This window comes from Ictidomys tridecemlineatus, chromosome 1, assembly GCF_052094955.1.
Source record: "Ictidomys tridecemlineatus isolate mIctTri1 chromosome 1, mIctTri1.hap1, whole genome shotgun sequence".
Taxonomy (NCBI): Eukaryota; Metazoa; Chordata; class Mammalia; order Rodentia; family Sciuridae; genus Ictidomys; species Ictidomys tridecemlineatus.
The window spans coordinates 245685277-245705270 of NC_135477.1; the positions used below are offsets into that span (position 1 = coordinate 245685277).

Genomic DNA, 19994 nt, shown 5'->3' on the forward strand with positions numbered 1-19994 from the left:
GAAAAAACTGATGGCAGTTTTATTTTTAGGACACCTTGTGTGTCACCTCAAGGAACTGGCAGCTATAGAATGATCAGAAATGTGCTCTTCCCAACCCTGTCCAAGGGTGATGTTACTGGGGGACACACCTCTTGCTTTACTAAGCACTTCTAACACTCAAATCATGACAAAGATCAGACCGTCTATGTTTAGGGAACAAAATGGAAAATAACTGCTGTCTTACTGTTCTCCTTCCAACTCTAAGCATGCTTTTAATGGGGTAAGCTCTTAACTCAGCAGGTGCAAATTCAAAGATCCTCCAGAGCCAGCCAGATGAAATGAGTGCAAGTGCAAGTGGCCACGTGACAGGCAGCCTGTAGCTAGCTCCCTGTCTCTTTTACACCATTTAGGAACAGGGTCTGGTATAGTCATGGAGCTATCATATGCTTAAAAAAACTAGGCTGCTGCTTTTTTTTTTTTTTTCTTAAGTCTGACTACACAGATCTAGATTGAATAGGGAGACAGAGTTTCTGTCACTTGGTAGGAAACCTCTCACCTTCAGGCAATGGGGATGTTTCCAAAATTTTTCCCCTCCCATTAAGACTCCATATGGAAGGAAGGTTTTGTTGTTTTTCTTTTTTATATGTGCAATCTCCTTATTTTTAAATGCTGGGAACCAATTCCAAAAGAAAAAAAAATTAAGCAAGCCAAACAAAACACATCTGCAGGCCAAATACAGTTCTTAAGGTGCCAGTTAACAACCTGCCTTAAAATGTACTGGAATTAACAAAACACTCAGATTGCTGCTTAAAATATAAATTGTCTTAAATTTATATTTCAGTGCACAGATGTTGACCAAAACATGCTTGAACATTTTAACATTCTTTGGGGTCAAAATCTGAAAACGTTCCCATCCCAAAAGAAGATTTCTTTTTCTTTAATCCCAGACCTCAAAATCCTAACCATTACTTTATTTTTTTAAAATCTTTTATTGATTTTATTTTTTTTAAATACACGACAGCAGTGGAATGCATTACAATTCTTATTACACATTTACAGCACAATTTTTCATATCTCTGTATATAAAGTATGTCCATACTAATTTATGCCTTTATATATGTACTTTTTTTGCATTACAATTCTTAATACACATATATACCACAATTTTTCATATCTCTGTATATAAAGTACATTGACACCCAATTCCAGTCTTCATACATGTACTTTGTATAAAGTATACATTCCACCATCCTTGCTAATCCCCTGGCAGGTCCCTTTCCCTTCCACTCCTCTTCCCTATCTAGAATTAATATAATCCTCCCAAGCTCTTCCTCTCTATCCACTATGAGTCAACCTCCTTATATCAGAGAAAACATTCGGCATTTGTTTTTTGGGATTGGCTAACTTCACTTAGCATTATTTTCTCCAATGCCATCCATATACCTGCAAATGCCATGATTTTGTTCTTTTTTAAAGTTGAATAAAATTCCATTGTGTATATATGCCACATTTTTTTTTTTATCATTCATCCACTGAAGGACATCTAGGTTGGCTACACAGTTTAGCTATTGTGAATTGTGCTGCTATAAACATTGATGTGGCTGTGTCCCTGTAGTATGCTGTTTTTCTCTCAGCAAAAGAAACAATCTGTAAGGTGAACAGAGAGCCTACATCCTGGGAACAAATCTTTTTACCCCTCATACATCAGATAGAGCACTAATCTCTAGGATATATAAAGAACTCAAAAAGCTAAACACCGAAAAAAACAAATAACCCCATCAACAAATGGGCCAAGGACCTGAATAGACACTTCTCAGAAGAGGATATACAATAAATCAACAAATATATAAAAAAATGCTCATCATCTCTAGCAATCAGAAAAATGCAAATCAAAACTACTCTAAGTTATCATCTCACTCCAGTCCGAATGGCAGCTGTTATGAAGACAAACAACAACTGTTGATGAGGATGTGGAGAAAAAGGCACACTCATACACTGCTGGTGGGACTGCAAAATGGTACAGCCAATATGGAAAGCAGTATGGAGATTTCTTGGAAAACTAGGAATGGAACCACCATTTGACCCAGCTATTCCTCTCCTTGGACTAACCATTATTTTAGATTATCAAAGCTTCTCAAAAAGAAGGGGGGAGGGGGAAGAGGGGGAGTAACAGGAGCAGCAGGAGCAGCAGGAAAACAACACACTTCAGACCAAGGTCGACAACTTCTGAGCACATGGCAGCACCATACTTCACCTTTGGTTCAACTGAGTTTTCCTCATAAGAATGAACACAGAAGGAAAAACAAGAGAACCTGAAATTATCAATATTTGGCAAAACTATCTGAGAGAGGGGCATTCTTTGAAGAGAGCAGGTTCTACAGCCCAGAGGCCTGGGGGGCTGTAGCTCTGTAGTAGAGCATCTGCCTCTCACATGTGAGGCACTGGGTTCAATCCTCAGAGAAAGAAAGAGAAATAAAGAGAGAAAGAGAGAGAGAGAGAAAGAGAAAGAGAGAACAAGAGAGAGAGAAAGAAAGAGAGAAAGAGAGAAAGAAAGAGAGAAAGAGAGAAAGAAAGAAAGAAAGAAAGAAAGAAAGAAAGAAAGAAAGAAAGAAAGAAAGAAGAAAAGAAAAGAAAAGAGGGAGGGAGGGAGGGATCCCAGAAGAGGACCACAGGCCAGCCCTGGTCAGCCACTTTCCTCTTCCTTTGACAAGGTACTGAACTGGGGAAGCAAGGGTCAGAAACAGACAACATGTGTCCTGGCTGGAAGGAGAGCTTCTCTAACGCTTGAAAGATGCTTATAAACAAGATGAAGAAATTCAGGTTATATAAACAGAATGAAGGGCTGCTCTGATCAACCTTACTCAAAGATGGTGTGAATTATGACATCAACAGGACAAAAGTGACAGAGATAGATGTGACACAGCTCTGCTGTTCTTAACATTTTCATTAATGTCCTAGATGAAGATAAAGAAATCGTATTCATCAAATCTGTGGATGAAAAGTAAATGTGCAAAACAGCAAATATGCCATATGTAATAATGAAGACCAATTAATTAATCCAATAAGTTAACTCAATAAAATGAATTTAGCAGAGGTAATTACAGGGTCCAAAATAAGAGGGCTGGGACAAAATAAAATGATGACAATGGTAACAGAAAATGGATAAATACAGACTGGAGGAGATAGTACAGCAGGAACATGTAGGAAATAATCAAAAGAAGTTGATAAAATGGGCCAGAATTGTCACGTGGTCACCAAATAAGAAGAGAGACAACTCATTTTGTCTCCTCACTTTATCAGATAAACAGTATCTAAAATCCTGTCTTCTAGTTGTATTAAATTGGAGGATTCATTTTTTAGTCTGAAAAAAATAATAGATAATCTAACATTAAGATGTATATGAAATACAATCATTACTATTGGTTCACTATGGCCCAGATCTTTATATATTCTTGCTTTAATATAAATCTTACTCCAAGTATTCTCATCCCCTCTCTCCAAGAGGACAAGCTACTCCCTATTTACACCACCACCCACACTTAGGGCCATTTGAACTTTTAGTGACTTGAACATAAGGGCAATGAATCTGTGTTTGACAACTTTAAATACACTGAATGCTTTCTCACTATTCAAATTTAATCAGAAAACTTCACAGAAAGGACAGTGAAATGAGCATGAAGGGCACTTTTGGTCATAACCACTGTCTGTGCCACTGCCTGGACTTTACTAGGGACAGAAGACAAGCTTCCAGACTCAAGCCTGGCTGGCCCTCTTACCTCAGCCTGAACTTACCGCAATGCTCCCAACTGGACTCGGGATGCCAAACATTCCCATGGCAAAAATGTCAAATTCACACATCCAAAATCTTCCACAATTCTCCTTGGCCTTCAGAAAAAGGTCCCAACTTGAAAATGTGATAAGGTTCTTCACTGTTTCATGCCAGCCTAAATGCTCATCCCATCTCCTCCCACCTCCCCCAACTGTCCCTGGGTTTGAGTCTCACCTACAAGCCAGAATCTGTCACCTTGAGGTCATTCCTCTATCCTTACGTCCTTCCCATTCCATTCTTCTTTGTCCCTTTCATAAATATCAACATATTAACTTGCTCTTCAAAGCTCAGTCACAGCCTTGCATAATGGGATTCACCTGTAATCTCAGCTCCCTCGGGAGGCTGAGGCAGGAGTACTGCAAATTCAAGCTCAGCCTCAGCAACTTAGCAAGACCCTGTCCCAAAAATAAAAAAATAAAAAGGGCTGAGAACAAAGTTATGTGGTAGAGCATCCTTGGATTCCATCTGTACTGCTGGAAAAAAACAAAAAACAAAAAGCTTAGCGCATCCCTCCTGAAACAACTTGCTATAGTATCCTTGTAGTCTAATGTATATCCTTCTGCTATTAAATGCCATGCATAACCATCTTTCTCACCAAACAGAGCACGATGAAGATCTCTGCCCTTGAGAAAAAGTGTCAATGTACTTAGTACATACACATAAGCAAATCCACCCCCCCGCAAAAAGGTGCTAAAGCAAGATGGATACCTTTAATAGAAATAAAAATATGCGATTCACATACTAAAAAAGATCAATGGGCAATGGCCATGAAAACTATGGGAAACCCTATTTCCACTACAAACTGGAAAAGGGTAATAAGAACAAAGCTCAGGAGACTGTGGATGTCCAGAAACCCAATCTGCATTTGTGTAAAGTGACACCACCACCTGCTCCATGGAGGCAGATTGCTCTTCAAGAGGACTGTTGTCTTTCACTATCACACATGAGGAAACAGAGGAATTATGTGACTTGTCCATGGCTGGTAGAAGCAAAAACAGAATTTGCACCCAGGCTTGCAATTGAGACTCCGGGGTCTTGCTAATCAAAAGTCTGTGACATAGTAACAACAATAATGATGATGATAATCAAGACTGCAAATGTTTATCGAGCTCCCTGTGTGTTAGGTTCAGAGCCAAGAATTTCACATGCAATTTATAAGCCATTTCTAGGAAATATTTCTCAGGATATAACATCAAGAGCACAAAGATGTTCATGAAATACAATCCACAACATAAATGAAAAGAAATAACCTGCATGTCCATCACTTGGGGCTTGAGAAAATGATACCTCCACATGCATTCTAGCCCACATCTTCCTGTACTCTTGATAATTTCTCAAACGACCATGTTAATTTAAATGAAATCTACAGGTACTGAAGATGAAGTTTATCCCAAATTCTCCCCAGACGTACATACAACTTTCTGCCAGCCTTCTCTCAGATGTACACAGAATTTCTCACCACAAGTCTCACTTTATTTACACCCAAACATATTCTTGATTTACAGTACACTGAACCTGTTCTCCACCCTCTCCCTGAACAAGGCAGGCCCTGCCTTCCTTTCTGCATGGCCTCTCTTCTTCCCTCCCAGGCTTCCGGCCACTGCAGCCCCCTCCATTCTTCACACACCAGGCCTGGTCACCCCCTGGCTCCAGGGCATCTGTATTTGTCATTTTCATACCTGGGGCCTCTATCCCCGGCTCTCCCCATGGCAGTCCTACTTCTCATTGAGTCCGAGTGCACACTCACTTCCTCAGAAAGGCCTCTCCCCATCACCCCAGGAAGGAGGACTGTCCCCTGCCTGCCTCCCCTGAGTCCCACAGTACCTCCCACACAGTCCTCACCCTTTGCCACAGCGTCCTTCAGGGCACTCCTAGTGTCTGCAGGCAGCTCTGCATGTGATTCCTTGTGTGCCATCCATCCTCCCCAGCTAGCAGGTAAGCAAAGACCCCCTTCCTCAGTTGGCACCGTAGCCCCCAGCAATTAGAAAACCTGCCTGGCACACAAAGAGTGCGCAGGAAATACTTGTTGAATAAGCTGAATAATGGATGTATTTATAAATGGAATATAATGCAGAATTATGTATCATACAATATGATCATCTTCATGGTTTTAAATCACGTTATACAAACTGTATGTAACTGAACTTATGGTTTCATATATTTGAAGATATTTATATTAAAGATAGATATACATATGCATAAAAATAATCTAAAAGAATTTTTAAAAAGTTATATAGAGTTACCTGAGTGCTGAAACTAAATTTTTAAAAATTTTTACTAATATTCCATGAACTCTCTTAATTTTTATAAAATTAGCATTTTTACCTTTATAATTTTTAAAACAACATTTCTACTTTTAAAGATATAATAAGCCAGTATGAAAACAAATAATTCACAAAGCAACAAATACCACCTAATAAAACAAATCAATATTTTGTTTCCTCTTACTCAAATAAACGTGGAACAAAATGATACAAACTATCTATTTAATTTTACAACTCAGGAAACCAATTTTAAGGTAAAAATTTGAAACTTACTGGGATGCTATAGTTTGGATATGGTTTACTTGTGCTCCCCAAAGGTCCACTGGAGGGGAGATTGGGTCCCCAAGGTGGTGGTACCAGTAGGTGGAACCTTTAACAATCAGGTTTGCCTACAGGAAGGTCACTGGGTCACTGGGAGCATGACCCCTAAAGGAACTGTGGGATCCCAATCTGTCTCTCCAAGCCTGTTTGGTGATAAAAGCTCTTCCACATACACACATCTCCACTGTAATTTGTGAGGACTGTGTGGGAGGTACTGTGGGACTCAGGGGAGGCAGGCAGGGGACAGTCCTCCTTCCTGGGGTGATGGGGAGAGGCCTTTCTGAGGAAGTGAGTGCGCACTCGGACTCAATGAGAAGTAGGACTGCCATGGGGTGGGGAGAGCCGGGGATGGAGGCCCCAGGTGTGACAATGACAGAGAAAGAGGGGGACCTCACCAGAACTGAGCCTGTGCCAACACTATGAACCCAAACATTCAGAACCGTAAGTTAAATAAACCTCGTCTTCATAAATAACCTGGGTGAGGTATTTCATTACACTGATGAAAAGCTGACGAATATATTGAAGGGGGGGGGGGCTTTATGCCCAAAGACTTCCAAAAACTGTGGTTTTATAATTACAAATTTAAAAAGTTGAAAACAATGTAAATGATCAAATTATGGTTCATTCATAAATGGAATATTACATACACATCAATATTACATAGACATGCTAAAGAATTTTTAGTAACCTGGGAAAACATTTCATAAAATGTTAAATGACAAAATGGAGAACAAAACTGATTATCCAGTGTGACCTTCCTTGGCCATGAAAAAAATATCAGGGAGACTATGGGCAAGGAAATGTTATCATAGTTTAAAACTCATAATTTTGAGACCCATGCATTTAGATGTTTCACTTGAAATATGTTCTACTTGAAACATGTTTTAAAACAAAACAAAACAAAACAAAAAGTTGAATTATCTGCCTATTCCAAAACTGAAAAGTTAAAATTCAAAATCTAGAAGCTCTACAAATACCTGTCCCACATTCCACATGGCAGCAACCAACTATTATTGCACTGCCCTAGAGCTGTCCACTTCTCTCACCTTTCCTTACTGGGCCTTGTGTTAGTCAGCTTTCAATTTACTATGACAAATTCCTTGAGATAATCAACTTATAAAGAGAAAAGCCTTCTGGTGGCTCAGTTTTGTAAGTTTTAGTCTCTCATCATTTTACCCCTTTATTCTGGGCCTGTGGCAAGGTAGTAAACCATCATGGGCCCACATAAAGGGGCAAAACCACTCACCTCATGGCCAGGAAGTGAGAGAGAGAGAGAGAGAGAGAGAGAGAGAGAGAGAGCGCGCGCGCGCGAGCGCGCTCGCGCCCCAGATCCCACAGCCCCCTTCAAGGCACATCCTCAGGGACCTAAAGACCTCTCACTAGGCCCCTCTTAAGGTTCTACCACCTTAGTGACTAAGCCTGTCACACATGGGCCTTGAGGGGCATTCAGCCTCCAAACTATGGCAGTCCCCAAACAGAGATAAGTTTCCATTTCCATTTACCCTCTAGAGTGTCACTATTATCTATCTTGTTGAAAAGTTACCAAAAAAAAAAAAAGTGAGATATTTTTGATGGTTTCTGTCAAAAGCATAAGACAGAAGGCAGGTCAGACCCACGTCAGCAGTTAAATGACCTCCTCTGCCCCTGTGAGCATCTGAGTTTTTCATCCCAGCAGCAAGCTCATGGCATGCATGAGAGCAGCAGTCACAGCTTTTGACTATTCTTAAGTGAGCTGAAAAGTTCCAAAACAGAGTCATCTGTGATTTGACTGAGGCTGGCCCTGGGGAAAGGGTGAGCTGGCTAAGTCCTGTGCAGCCCACAGGTCCCTGTCTGCATGTCTCACAGCTGCTCTCACCTACTATGGCCTACGCAGTGCAGCTCACTGGGAAGAAACAGTGCTTCTTCAGGACAGGGACCCATGCCCCCAAAAGACAGCTAACTGCTGGTTCCAGTCGGGGGAGGGGGAGTAAATGGGCCATGGAAAGTGATGATACGGACAGAAAATGTGACACAGAATAAGAATCGAATCGAATGGTGACCTTGCTGGTGGGCCCCAACCTGTGATGAGACTTAACCTTCCATGACTTTTCCACCTTCTTTTATTAGCTGCATGAGGAAATAAAGTACAAAATGTATTTGTCACAAATGTTCCACGAGGTATCTTTCATGATTATTAAGGTTTCACTTTTTAATCATTAAACTTGTATATGTACATATGACAAATATACAAAGTATATGCCATTTACAATTGTTGCCAACTTTAAAGAATTTGCCTGAACATAGAATTGCATAACTAATGTAGTTTTATATCTTGGCAAGTGCAAACATAATTTTAATATATGCTTTACTGCCCTTGTCTCTCAGTAATATCATGTGCTGGGATTTCTTCGGTAGTCTATCTGTGAATTCCATGCATCACAGATTTATTAGGAGGAACCCATTCTCATTAATTTAACATAAAATAATCTAAAAAAAAGGCATGAAGTCTTACTTGAGGTCAGGAAAGACTGTCCTTCACAGAAGATATAGTAGCAATTTTAAGACTATTAACCTAGGGCATTCTCACACATGTTTAATGTAAGTCATCACTAAATCATCCGTAAATGTCAACAAGGTGAAATAATCTAGCTGTTGCTCATATGATTGGTTCAATAAGTAGAAGGCAGTGTTTGTGTTCACTGAAAAGTAACATCAGAACAAGATTTTGTTTACAATTTCAAGAGAGGAAATGAGGATTACTTGGTTGTTAACTGTGGTAACTACCATTTATTGACTGGGCCTCCGGGATCTGAACTGTACTGGTCATTTCCCATATGTCACTCAGAGGGCAGAGGCATGCAAAGACATTCAATAGTGACTGAGTAAATCACCTGTTGTTCCCATAAAAGGAAAGGAAAATTGAACCTCGACCTTCAAGCACTTACACAAGGTTATTCAAGACCACTCAGGAAGAAAATAATATATTCAACTCACAACCAAATATATCTGCAACCCCAAAACATTTCATTTTAAAAATAAATAACAACAAAATAGTTCCAAGTAGCCTGAAGCAATGAAATATTCTGTCAGAATGCCCTAAAATGCTTTTTCATGATGATTTGATATAACTTGAAAAAAAATCATTCTGCTTATAAATCCTATATTACTAGGAATATAATACAGGTTTTAGTTATCATATCAAACCAGTGAAAATAGGCAGCATTTTTCAAACACTTAACTACCCTACAGATACTGGGAGCTGGGACCATCATTCCCATGTTACAGAGAAGGAAACAGAGAAGTTGCCCAAGTTCAAACAGCAAATGGGAAATGGGATCCAATCCTAGTCCTTTTACTTCATGGTGTGCTTGATCTACTGGACGTTAAGGAAAGTACAAAGAATTAACAGCCAGCTATAATTTTAACACAGAGAAATAACCTCACCAAACATTTGGCATGTAATTTTCCTGGAATTTTTCTATATCATATGTAAAAAACAACTACAAAAAGGTTAGATCAACTTAACTTGCTGATTTGCAATCTGCTTTTCCAGTTTGCAAACTCTGAGTATCTTTCCACATCACTAAATACTCCCTGCATCACTATTAATGAACAAAGAGTATTCCATTACCCTTGTACACCACAATTCACTTAATGGATCTCCCTATTATGGAGCAATTTAGTTGCTTCTAGATTATAACAAAGTTACAAAAAAATCATTTTTGCAAATCAGAGAGGATTTTGTTATATGCATTTTTGTGGAGGCCACCAGCATCCGGAGGCAAGTGTTTTCCAAACTTAAAGAGCACTCCTCCAGATTTCGATATATCCCCACAAGTTAAGAATCACTGTGGGAAAGAAAAAGCTCCCATTAGAAGTATGTTGCACACACACTATGCAGGCAAGAACCACCATGATACGCTGTTCTCTGCACACATGGTTACCCTCCCCCCTTAGTTTAAATTCCTAGTGGTGGAAATGCCTGACTAAGGGACAGGGCACATTTTTGAGGCTTTTGATGAGTAACACAAAATTGCCCTCCTGGAAAGTTACAATTGAAACACCCACCAGCAGCATTTGAAAGTGACAATTTCCATACCCCCTCCAGGGTCAGCTAGATTTGTTTTTAAACAACCACATCCCTATATGGACATCAATTTTAAAAATAGTGAAACCATTGATAAAGCACATCTAAGAAAACAGCAAACAATTCAGGCAACCAGTGTTTGATTTTATAGTTTATACATTTTCAAATGGAGGACATAAATATTTAATTACAAGGCACCAGCAGACTTAACTAGAACAATCTAGTGAAATGATACTTCAAAAGGTGCCAAGCTAATAAGTGAAACCTATGTTTGCCTACCTGGCTAATATTATGCTTAAAAGTTTGGGTTTTAGTAGCAACACACCCTACTTTTTTTTTAACATGAAATTCTATAGTCTTTCAAATTTTACAAGCATTATCTCACAGTTAATGTGACAACCTGAAATTCTCAAAATTATTTTAGATATTCATTTATTCAACAAATATCTGGTTCCTGCTGTGTGTTGGGCACTGTCCAAATGCTGGGGAAACAGTAGTGAACCCTCAATGGTGTTGCTCTAGAGGGGCACTTAGAACCCTGCAGTTAAGATTCAGCAAACCATGGTTATGATGCCAGTCAGCAACTACTAGGTTTCTGGGCATATTATGATGCCTCTTGGTCTTAGTTTCTTTATCTGTGAACTTAAGAAGTAACTAGATGTTCTGTCTTCCTCTGGCTTCTCATATTCTATACTTTCCTTGGGTTAATTGGAATGCTTAACTTTTCTATTATCTGAGTTTTGTTTTCTTCCATAAAATCAGAATAAGGTTCTCCCAAAAAAACAATTTTACATGAGCAGTAAAACTCTGATGAGCCAGGCACCTTCAAGAAATAAACAGAATAAAGGTCCAGTTAGATAATTGATGCTTCCAACTTTGTTTCTTTGGAGAGGTTTCTCAAATATTCTCACCTCCTTCATTTTTTCTTTTTTTTTTATAGTTGTTGATAGACATTTATTTATTTCTATGTGGTGCTGAGAATTGAACCCAGTGCCTCACACATGCCAGGCAAGAGCTTTACCACTAGCCACAGCCCCTGCCCCTCACCTCCTTCATTTTTGTACTGTACTACAAACACAAAGGCATAAAGCATGGCAGGTCCATGGTCTCCAAGCCTGCTGCATGCAAATATCTGGCACCCAGTCCTTATGCCTTAGTTTACAGGGGCACTTAGTTTACAGTGGCTGCCTCCAGGAGCTGTAGCACTGAAGTCCTGGTGGCCATTCTCACCTCACTCCAGCTTACTCCCACCCCCCAACTTAACAAGCACACACAGAATGTCCACAAGTCACAGCCCTGTTGGCATTTCTAATATTAGAAATGGGAAGCACTGCTTCTGTCACCACAGGTTATTTTCCACCAAACATTCCTGCTACTACCATTTCAATTGTCCTGGGATCCAGGGACTCCTTAGAGAAGCTGCTCTGGGGAGTGGTTTAGAGAAAGGCATAGCAAAGGGTCTTGGTATCTCAAAGCACCCATGCCATACACACCTTTAGGAAATGATATTGCCTCCTAGTGGCCCTTCAGGATACTGCCACTTACAATACATTAAGAGTTCTCAAATCTAGGCACACATGTCAATTCCATGTGTGTGCTCTCTGTGTGTGCCTCATCAGCCAGAAGAATAAGCAGCAGCTAAGATTTTATCACCTCTGTGCAAAAGTACATGAAAAAATCACCTACCAGAAGTTCTTCCTCCACTTCCCACATCAAACCATAAAACAGTAGCTAATAAAAATGAGCTTTGCTCATTTGAACAACATCAGCAGCAACATATTACTAGAAGAATGTATGCGTATCATTTTAGGCAATATAAAACAAATTTGGAATTCCTGAATCTCTACAGTTCATAAAAGGAAATATAAAAGAGTTGGTAGAAGCACTTTAACTCATGTTTCTAAACCTCTAAATTCAACACAACAGTGCTGTGCTTCAGTTGTTTGCCTGAAGAGCTTTTACTCCAAGTGTCAGGACAAAGGACAAAGGCTACTTGGCTTAAGATTGAAGAGTTTAAAAAAAATGTATGCTTTACACAGAATTTTCACAGAATTGAGAGAAAAAGTTGGAAGATACCATTAGATAAAATTATCCTACCTGGAAACAACTTACTATGTGCAGCTATCAACCAAGTAGAATACAAAATTAAGACATTTATAAGCTCTTATTCTAAAATTAACAAATTTAAACTCCTAATATTCACAGGAGCTCACAGTCAGTCATGATATTCTTATTAGACACCTACAACAATTGCTTGGCATAAAACTCATTTCCCAGGCGTTCAATTAATATAAAGGAACATATATTTAGAACAACAAACAGAAGTTAGGAAGAGGAAATACCATAAGTTCCTGATATTTCCTAAAATAGAGCACATACACATTCCTCCTGTGAGAATAAAAGTACCTGCATAAGTATGTATGTTTTATCCACTCATTAGTCTGTCCTCTGTCCTAAAGAATTGAAGCATTCAATGTGCTAAAAAGGAATCTTTAAAAATTTTAGACTTAAGTAAATGGCTATTCCACAGAAATAAAAATAAAATGCTAAATTTCTCAGGAATCACTGTAATTTATTGGAAAAGTGTGTTTTAAAGGTTTCATACTTAAATTTTATAGAACAATGGCACGCAACTGACTTAAAGCAACAATATGAGTATGTTAACAGTGGAGCAGATTTAGTAAAGTTAAGGGCCAGGGCCATGCTGGAAAATTCACATAAAAGACTCTGGAACTCTAAGTACTTTGATCAACATCAGGCAAGATTATTTCTTAGATCAATTATTTATTTTTTAACTATCAGCCACAGCCCACTCTGTGAATAAGGTGGTGCCTCACGCTGCAGATCTGTGCCAACCCTTCTGGAGTATCAAGCCCATGGAGCAACTCCACCATCCTCATTTCTCTTCCACTCATGTAGACATTTCTTGACCTACACAATACATGGCGCACCCATCCCAGCACACTCCTGGAAGCTTCCCTACAGCAGTGACCCTCTGTCTCTCAAGCATGCAAGGGCCCTTGCCCTTGCTGTTCCATTTGCCTGAGCCACCCTTCTTCCAGTTTCTTCCTCCTCAACCAACTCTCAGCTTGAACCTTTCCACCCTAAAGAAGATTCTCTAGCCACTGAATCTAAGCCACTAGTCTCCACCCTGCCCCTTCACCACAGCAGCCCTATTTGATTAATTTCCCAGTACTTATCACTTTCTGACATTATCTCCTTTATTGTTCCTTTGCCTTTTGTCCATCTTCCCAACTCAGATGTGACCTCACAGTCAGGTCTGTCTGCCCCACGCACCACTATATCTTAGTCCCTAGAAAGGTGCCTGGAATATTAACAGATGTCTGATAAATATTTACTTAAGAAGAACAAATATAGACAGCATAAGCACAATGACAGGAACCAAATAACAAAGGAAAAAAAACACCTTAAATGCTAAAAGACTGGGTCAGTTTTTTAAAGAAATCAGTTTTTCAAAAGATCATAGCTTATAACCCTCAAAACACAAATAAATAAATGCATAATGAAAATACTAAAGCTCATATTGACAAGTGTCAAACTTTATAATGCATTAGGCTAATTTTTAGTATTAGCATTACTTCTACAATTCATTGTTTTCAAAGCACTCTAAGAGACCTCGATTTTTATTTTAAGAACAAGAACAAAGCCAAATATTTTTAAAGCATCCTTCTCCTCAAGAGTTACTAATAGCCCACCCCAAACTATAAAGTTTGTAACCATTTTATTATCAACATTAACATATGGATTTTGGTAATCATCTACAGAAGGGTGGGATTTTTAGTGCCAAATGGCAAACTAACTCTATGAAACACAAAACTGTCCTCATCTTCTAAATTTAATCAGAACTATGAGCCTTCTCTATCTGTTCAAAAATATTTAAATTGGTAAGAATTTTTCTTTACAGTTTATTCTTAAAATTATATATTTGTTCCTTCCTTTTATTCAAAGAACTAAGCTGTTATTAGGGGAATGACTATCATGGCTCACACTTCGTAGCAAATATGCTAAAGATCCTTACAGATCACTTCAGAGGTATAAAAACAAATGGTGTGAGTTGGGGCTGTAGCTAAGTGGCAGAGCACTTGCCTAACATATGTAAGGCACTAGGTTGGATCCTCAGCACCACATAAAATAAAATAAAATAAAAGTATTCTGCCCATCTATAATTTTTTTTTTTTTTTAAAAATGGTGTACAATGGGGAAAGAGAGAGCATTTATGTCCTGGTATGTGATGTAAAGAAGCAAGTTACTACTGCCTTTGGGTCTTGGGAGTAACGGAAATCCACTTAAAAACCTCAAAAACTAATGCTTTACAATAACTTTACAACAGAATATTAGAAACAATATACACACACATGTCAATAAAGAAGAGGGTAAATAAATTATGGTTCATACTTAATGGCGTATTCAGCAGCTGTGAAAGAATGAGACAGCTCCCTTAGGTACTGATAGAGACTGCCATGATTTAGCACTAGGGGGAAAGGAGCTGGTGCAGAAATGAATATTCAATGTGTCCTCATTTGTACAAAGACAAAAATAAATACACATACAAAATGTTTATGAGAACATTAGGCTGTGTCTGGAAAGAAAGACCCAAGGAGCCAGTAACCCTGGTTCCTGGGAAGGACAACTGGGTGCTGTGGGAGATGGTGGGAAAGAGGTATACTGTTTACTCTGTATTATTTTAAGATTATTGAATTTCTCCAATGCGCATGCATTGCCTATTTCACAAATATGATAAATTTTAATATAGCAATTTATACTATTACCAACATATTCATCAAGGATGACCATTCAGAAGCAAAAGTTTGCAAAAATCACAAAAGTTTTGCTCCTTTAACAGCACACTGCCTATTCTCATTTCCCAGAAGAAAATACAGTCTGCACTAATTAGAGGTGCACTTGTGATCTTACCTATTACAAAGCAAATACACCTCAATTCAATTCTTGGAGAGGAAATAGCTGCCTAGTTCACCTTGAAAACTTACATAATATTTAAATTGGTTTGTAATTACCTAATGAGGCCTCCAAATAAACAGTTTCCACCTGTCTATAAAACAGAAAGTCAGCATAAGAAACAAGTAGGAGGACATTCTCAGATTTTTAAAAGCACAGACTATACTTAGGTTTCCTTTCCTCTGCCAGGTTTAGACAAGGAACCTTCTGATATTGGTGAAATACGATTTCAGATTTGTGGCAGTATCATCACTTAAGGGGAGGGGCAAGCATCATTTGCCCCCCCAAAAAACGCTTTATTTTTCACTTGTGGGGAAGGGAAGTTTGCTTTGAATTTAATTTTGGCACCAATTTTGAATCTCCAACTGGATGATATTAATTAAGCACATTAATTTGACTCTAAGCAAATACTTTTTGGAATTAAATAAGAAACTGAAGACAAACTGGAAGGCAAACTTTAAACTGGAACTTCTGTTGATACACTATCTTAAAAGACTACATAAAAAGAAACACAAAGAAGTCATTTCCATATCTACGTCACTCAATAACAATACACGTTATACTAATATCTAACTGTATTAAACACACATAGAAAAGGAGCACAAAGATACCCGATTGCAAATTAAAGACCTCATATTTTTGGTAGTTGAAAGTGGGAACCAAAATCACATTATTCAAGCCCACGACTAAGTTGACCACCCCTGATGTGCAGTTTTCTGGGGGTCTTAATTCATGATTCCAGCTTTGTGCCTTCTGACAACGCATCAGAAATGACACCTTTCGTTAAGCCCAACTTGATCGTCAACACTTTAACTTTGGATTTAATGAGTACTGAGACTTCTGATATAAGCACATAAAAAAATAGGTAAGTCGAATGCACTATAAATACAGAAAGGAGAAGGAACTATTTTAACGAGGTGTCCAGGTACAGGAGCACTAAATATCATTTGGCAGATCACATCCCCAAAAGAAAAAAAAAAAAAATCAAAGCTCCTTCCCATCCCCCAGGTAACCTCTGGCCTCAGAACTTACTGTCCTTGGTGGGGCAGAAGTTTGAGCCGGGGGAGCCGGTCTCCACAGTGACCCTGGGCCCCGCAGCGCCTTCCTGCAGGTCACTCGCCCTGGACCGTTCTAGACCCCGGGACCCGAGCCGCCCGGAGTGCGGCTCCCCACCCAGCCCGGGACCGGCGCTCGCGGCGACGCGCCCACGGGACTCGGCTTCTGGCTCCGCAGCTCCCACTCCCGCGCCCCGCGCGGCGGCCCCCTGGCCCCGGCACTCACCCGCCGCTCCCGCGCCGCTATCTCGCCATCCCCCGCCGTCTGCTCCGCGGCCGCCGCCCCGGGGCAACCCGGAGTCCGCAGCCGCCCGGGGGCTGGAGCTGCGAAGGAGGGGGCCGGGCACTACCCAGCGCCGCCGCCGTCTCGCCTCCCCTATCTCAGAGCTGGGCTGCTCCAAGCAGCCAAGGGCGAAAGCGGCCCGCTGCCCTCTGCGAACCCTGGAGCCGCCGCCGCACCAGAGCCTCCAGGAGGCAACGGTAACAGCCACCGCCACTGCCACCGCCACCGCCACGGCCGAGAGGCTTCAGCTCGGACTGCGGCGCGCGGGGGCGGCGCCTGCACGCCGCTCGGCGGGGGGCGCTGCGGCCCCGGCCCCGCCCCCGGCCCCGCCCCGCCGCCCGCGCCCCCGCCGGAAACCGCCCGCGCGCCCCCGCCACCATCCCCCGGCCGTGACGCGCGCGCCCGGTGCTGGCCCGCGAGTGCCCCCGGAGTCGGAGCAGCGCGGGCGCGCAGGGCCTCGGCGCCGAGGGTGGTGCCTTTCCAGAGGCTCAGGTCGTGAGGCCAACCTCGCAAGGTCACGGAACAGCCGGGGAGTGCAGAGCCGCAGAGCTGGTGCAAATCCTCACCAAAGGCCAGCGGAGCTGCGGCGGCCCTGCGGGAAAGACAGCAGCCCCCAAAACGCTGTCAGCGTGCACTACAAACAGTGTATTGAGGAAAAACCGTGGAGCCGTACTTTAGCCGCCCGTGCGCGGGTACAGCAGAGGGACTACTGCTTAGATTACAGATTTTACAAGTAACCTAAACTGCCCCCAAGGCCGAGTAGTAGCTGCTCAGGTCACCTTCTCCTTGGAGCCGGCTTCCCTTAGGCCGTGAGGGCCCGTGGGGGCACTGAGAATATCCTGGAGCCATTTAGTCGTGCCTCCAAGGCGTGGTGGGCTTATTTATTTGTGCGGAGAAGAAACGGATCTCTTAATGGGTGAGATTTTTCCTCCATGCATTGTTCCTATTTCCGCAGTTTCACTTGGCCTCGGTGTTCTTCCAGAGTAATGCACCAAATGAAATTAGCTGGAGCGCGTTTGGTGGCGCAGAATCATGGTTTGAAGATGTTTACTCTCTATGCCGGACGCGTTTGATGGTGTTCTCTTCAACACAATTAATTTTGCAAAGTTCAGAAATGTGCCAGATAGAGCCCTGGCACGCAGAGGCGCAGTGCGGACACACCTTCAGTAGGAAGCGGCTTGTTTGTTTCATCTGTGAGTTATTTGATGCACCAGCACCAAAGCCAACGTGGTTTTAGAGGTTTTTGGATGAAATTTCAAAGCAGTTTGTAAATTACAAAAATGAAGCTTATTTTCTAAAATAAATTTCCTTGTTGATAATGTAATTCTAAAATGGGCAGCAAAACACCTGAAAGTACATTGATTGAAGAGTAGACTCCCTAGATGAAAATATGTTTCACAGCAAAATATGGTCTCTGCTGGTGTCTCAAAGGCCAGCTCTATCCATGTACATATTTTGAACGTCTAAGGTGAAATGCTTCCGGTTATCCTTAAGACCTTGTTTGGAAAACATGCTTTCTATAATGTGTATTTGAAATCCCATTTAAGTTGTACAACATTACTTTTATTTACCCCTATTCTTAAGTCTTTCATGGTTTGGGAAATTTACCATTATTCGTATTGGAGAACCTCATAACTTTTTTGCCATTAAACACAGTACCTAAAGCCTGTATATAGCCCTTTTAGTAACACACAAAAATATTCTCTTTTCAAATAAAAAGAAAAAATTATTTAGATTTAAGAAAGTGATGTAATACATATTAACATACTTGTACAGATGCAAACTTAAAATATAATATTTTTTTTTTAATGGAGGAAAGGACTCAAAATGTGTCTAGGGCCCAAGAAAAGAATGATGCAGTCCCTGTTTCCTGGGGTTGGAAAATCCCTTTCCAAGGAAAAAAAGTCATCCCATGCAACAGGCCTGCATCATGATTTTTCACATTACTCAAAATGCTGACTTCTGTGGCCTTGTTCTTTCTCTGTATATATTTATTATTTTAATCTTAATAATATACCTGTGAAATAGGTACTGTTCTCACACCAAGGAGCTGATGCAGGTTTTGTGAGGCTTGAAATTTGTGCCCTCTGGGTGGTCTTCTCAAAGAAAAAGAACAAATAATAGCATGCTCAACTGCTCTAGCACCAACCAACAGAAAATGACAAGGGGAAGTCCCACTGGAGAGAAACCTCTGTCTCAGTAGTTAGTGGTTAAAATGTTCAAAAGCACACAGCCATATGAATATATTACTAAAGACTTAGATAGGAGCCTAGAAAAGATGCCTGGAAACCTATGTTTTATGAGTTTCACAGAAAACTTGCCTTCAGTGTATACCCATTTTACAGGTAAGACACATAGAAATTGGTCACAGCTTCTTAGGAACACCATACTATCTACACCAAACCGAGGATTGGTTTGAAGAGTTGTGATATATGCACTATTTCATGAGAAATAATGGATCTTGTATCTTCATAAAATAATGGATTTTATTTCCCATTAAGCAAAGGCTTTAAAATATATTTTAGTAATATTTGAATTATGACCAGACCATAAACCAGTTAGGGCATTTGATAGGATTGTGTTGTCTATCCTGTCAAGGGTAAATGTTTCTTATCTATTGAATAAAATTGCAAATTAACCAGTATAGGTTCTTAGGGGAATTTCAGCTCAATTTCAAATACCATGTATTGACACCATCTGAATTCACATTGTCATAGAGCAGTTGTAAAAAAAGTTTTATGTAGTATTTACTGTTTGCAAAATAAGTACCAGAACAAGCATTTGTTCTATTTGATGCTTATATTGTGGAATACAAAGAGCCTGAGACAGCAGGTCTCCATAATGTTTGTCAAATAAATTAATGAAATAGAGAAAAAAATCACATAATTAGAAGTAAAAGTGAAGGCTAGAATTGAAAGGGAATGAAGCAGCAAAATGTTGAACTGTAAGTACTTGCTGGATAAGCAGAATTGGCTTCTTAGCTAATTATTTTGTATCCAAGATGTGTGCTCTTCTTCCCAGATATTGGCTATTTTCCCTACTTTTCTGTTTTGTTCATTGTTTCTCCTCCTCCTCCTTTTGTAATAAGATTTTATTTGAAATTTCTAAATTTAAAATAGTGTGAGACAGAAATCATAATCACACCTATAGTGAAAATTCTGGAAATAAATAAAAGGCTTTTTTTCTTTGCAAAGATCAATCACCCACAAAAGCTGCAAAC

General features: G+C 40.3%; 1 protein-coding gene across 2 annotated transcripts in view; it reads right to left on the bottom strand.

The window, feature by feature from the left end:
- Positions 1–16858, bottom strand: part of Lifr (LIF receptor subunit alpha) — a 71687-nt gene extending 54829 nt beyond the window's left edge. The window contains exon 1 of one of the 2 annotated variants that reach the window (XM_078017724.1): positions 16718–16858. The gene's annotated coding sequence lies outside the window, so the exon portion shown is untranslated. The remainder of the gene's footprint in view (positions 1–16717) is intronic. The other variant, XM_078017726.1, reaches the window with a different exon arrangement.
- Positions 16859–19994: the final 3136 nt, after the last annotated feature.